This window comes from Mesocricetus auratus, unplaced genomic scaffold, assembly GCF_017639785.1.
Source record: "Mesocricetus auratus isolate SY011 unplaced genomic scaffold, BCM_Maur_2.0 Super-Scaffold_100006, whole genome shotgun sequence".
NCBI lineage: Eukaryota > Metazoa > Chordata > Mammalia > Rodentia > Cricetidae > Mesocricetus > Mesocricetus auratus.
In genome coordinates, this window is record NW_024429190.1 from 90490870 (window position 1) to 90494899 (window position 4030).

A 4030-nucleotide genomic window follows, 5' to 3' on the forward strand; every position below is an offset into this window, starting at 1 on the left:
TTCCAGCAAACACCTTGTTCATTTGATGCTTTCCCATTTCCTGATTAATTTTCTAAGTTTCATTGTAGATCACTTAAACACTGACTTCTGTGGAAGCACATCACTCCTTTATGTGGTAGAATGTGTGGCGTTTCCAACTTAGCACCCTTAAAAGCTTGACATTATAATCATCATGGACAAGCTTTCAATTTCATTTTTCCACTTTTTTTTGTTCATTGAAATTTCATAGCTAGTAACTCATTCACTCATTCAATCTCTCCATAACCACTCTGTTTATTCATAAAAAACTAAATAGTAATCATATAGCAAAAATAACTAATTCACAATAATTGCACCTCTCTACAGTTCAGCTGAAGTGAAAGTTTTCTTCTGAGTGACAGTTCTATGTACTTGCATCTTTGGATGATTTTCCATTTTAACTAGATAATGATATGACCAACAGAGAGGGATATTACTATTATTATTGTTGCTGTTGATGCCTTTTGGTTTTCTTAGAGTTAAAGGTCTTCATTTTTTACAGAGCATGAAAATTTATTAGTGTGTTTCCATTGTCAAAATTTATAATCTCAGTTGTTCCTTCTTTCCTTTGTACAGGGCTAAAAATGACATAGTGCCTACTTTAACAACCTTAAAGCAGACTCCAGGAGCACCACCTACATCGTGACCATTTCAAGCAAACCCAGCAGCCAGAAGCCACTGTTTTCCTTAATGAAGTTCAAGCAGATCACCATGTTGTGATCTTATTCTTGATGAGCTGCACCCTGAAATATGCTCTGACAGCAGAATTTGACTGTTTAGCTTCAATTTCTACTTTTTCCAGCACAATTCCCTTTGCATGAGAGGCACCTCCAAAAGAGTTGGCTTTGAGGACTGTGACCAAGTAGGCTTTCTTATATTGTTTATCTTGGCACTTCTGGTCCTAACAGTGATTGAGGAGCTTCCTGGCAATAAGAAGATCATAACACTGCCCCATCTTACTGGTGCCATGTGTACAAGAGAAAGCAAGTAGAATATCTTCTATTGTCAGTTGACCTAAGTAAAGAGATGGTAGCATGATGGCTAGGGAAGCAAAAGGAGAGCCTACTGATATTGCTTTTCTAAATAGTTGTGTCATCAGATTGTCTTCTAAACATTTCTGTTTTTATACACAAATATTTGCTGCTTCCAGACTTGGTCAGAGAACCTTGATTGGGTAAGAGCTCAAGTAGAGATACATTATTCCTCAAGGTGCTAAGAATAGGTGACTCTGAGTACTCAGATATTGTTAGAATATTTATATTTATAATAATACCCTCCATGAAGTCTGAAATATCATTATAGAAAGAATGTAAGAGCTAGAGGATGGAAATTAGTGCTGTGAAAAGGCGTACTATTGCTAAGACATGACTGTTGTACACATTAACTCACAGCTGCAGTGATTATCTATCTCCAGTTGCAAATTCTAGCATGGAAGAGGCAGGGACTACCATAACTATATTATTCCCTAATTGAGGAACTATCAGCAGCTGGGTTTTGCTGGAGGCGGGAGAGTGACATTTCTCTTTGGAGTGGGAGTTATCTATTGTTTCGCTTCCTGTGCTCTGCTGGAGAACCCTACACCCAAGAACATAGGGTCATCATTAATTGGACTTGATGGATTTAAAACAACTAATTTATAAATGGATGACATAGATACGATAGAAGGTATTCTGGGAAAAGTTTGAGTGTAGGATGGAGGAGTGGATATGATCAAGATGCATTGCATAAATGTATGAAAATTTCAAAGATAAATACAAGTTAAAATGTAAAAGAAAATATGGCAAAAAAACCACTTGTAAATTCACTGCTAAAAGTACACAAGACACAACTAAGAAAGAGAACTTCAGTCCAATTTCCCTCATGAACATCAATGCAAAAATGCTCAAAAAAATTCTAGCAAATCGGATTCAAGAACACATCAGAAAATTTATCCACCATGATCAAGTATGCTTCATCTCAGGAATGCAGTGATGGTTCAACATTAGAAAATCTATAAATGTAATCCACCATATAAACAAACTGTGAAAGAAAAACCACATGATCATCTCACTAGATGCTGAAAAAGCCTTTGACAAAATCCAGCACCCCTTCATAATAAAGGTTCTAGAGAGATCAGGGATAACAGGAACATACCTGAACATAATAAAAGCAATATACAGTAAACCAACAGCTAACATCAAACTAAATGGAGAGAAACTCAACACAATTCCTCAAAAATCAGGAAGAAGTCAAGGCTGTCCACTGTCTCCATATCTCTTCAATATTGTACTTGAAGTTCTAGATAGAGCAATAAGACAACAAAGGAGATCAAGGGGATACAAATAGGAAAAGAAGAAGTCAAGATTTCACTATTTGCAGATGATATGATAGTTAACATTAATGACCCAAAAAACTCTTCAAAGAAACGCCTAGATATAATAAACACCTTCAGCAAAGTGGCAGGATACAAGGTTAACTCACAAAAATCAGTTACCCTATTATATACAGATGATAAAGTGGCTGAGAAAGAAATCAGAAAAACATCACCCTTTACAATATCCATGAACAGCATGAAATATCTGGGGATAATCAAAGAAGTGAAAGACCTGTATATCTTTGAGTCTTTAAAGAAAGAAATCAAAGAGGATAAAAAAAAATGAAAAGATCTCCCATGCTCTTGAATTGGTAGGATCCATATAATAAAAATGGCAATCTTGCCAAAAGCATTCTACAAATTCAATGCAATCCCTATCAAAACTCCGGCACAATTTTTCACAGACCTTGAAAGAACAATAATCAACGTTATATGGAAAAACAAAAGGCCCAGGATAGCCGAAACAACCCTATACAATAAAGGAACTTCAGGAGGCATCACCATGCCTGACTTAAAGCTCTATTATAGAGCTATAGTCCTGAAAACAGCTTGGTATTGGCACAAAAATAGACAAGTAGACCAATGGAACCGAACTAAAATCCCTGATTTTAACCCATACACCTATGATCACTTGATTTTTGACAAAGAAGCCAGAACTATACAATGGAAAAAAGAAAGCATCTTCAACAAATGGTGCTGGCATAACTGGGTATTGGCATGAAGAAGACTACAGATAGATCCATGTCTATCACCTTACACAAAACTTAAGTCCAAGTGGATAAAAGACCTCAACATAATTCCAACCACACTGAAACTCTTAGAAGAGAAAGTGGGAGATATTCTTCAACAAGTTGGTACAGGAGACCGCTTGTTGTCTCCCTAACCCTGAATGTAACACCAGTAACACAGACACTGAAATCGGCAATTAACAAATGGGACCTCCTGAAATTAAAAAGCTTCTGTAAGGCAAAGGATACAGTCAACAAGACAAAAAGGCAGTCCACAGAATGGGAAAAGATATTCACTAACCCTACATCTGACAGAGGGCTGATCTCCAAAATTTCCAAAGAACTCAAGAAGCAAGTCTCCAAAACACCAAAGGATCCAATTAAAAGGTGGGGTACAGAACTAAAGAGAGAATTCTCAATAGAGGAGGATAAAATGGCCCGGAGACATTTAAAAAGTGCTCAACATCCTTAGCCATCAGGGAAATGCAAATGAAAACAACTTTGAGATACCATCTTACTCCTGTCAGAATGGCTAAAATCAAAAACACCGAAGACAATTTATGCTGGAGAGCATGTGGAGAGAGGTGAACGCTCCTCCACTGCTGGTTGGAGTGCCAACTCGTACACCCACTTTGGAAATCAGTATGGAGATTCTTCAGGAAAATGGGAATAAATCTACCACAAAACCCAGCAATTCCACTCTTAGGCATATATCCAAAAGATGCAAATTCATACAACAAGGGCATCTGCTCCACTATGTCCATACAGCATTATTTGTAATAGCCAGAACCTGAAAGCAACCTATATGCCCCTCAACTGAAGAGTGGATGTAGAAAATGTGGTGCATTTACACAGTGGAGTACTACTCAGCAGAAAAAAACAATGGAGTCTTAAAATGGATGGCACTAGAAGAAACCATTCTGAGTGAGGT

The 4030-nt window shown here is 37.2% G+C and overlaps 1 pseudogene; it reads right to left on the bottom strand.

The window, feature by feature from the left end:
* Positions 1-558: 558 nt before the first annotated feature.
* Positions 559-973, bottom strand: LOC110342929 (annotated as a pseudogene).
* Between the last annotated feature and the right edge of the window lie 3057 nt (positions 974-4030).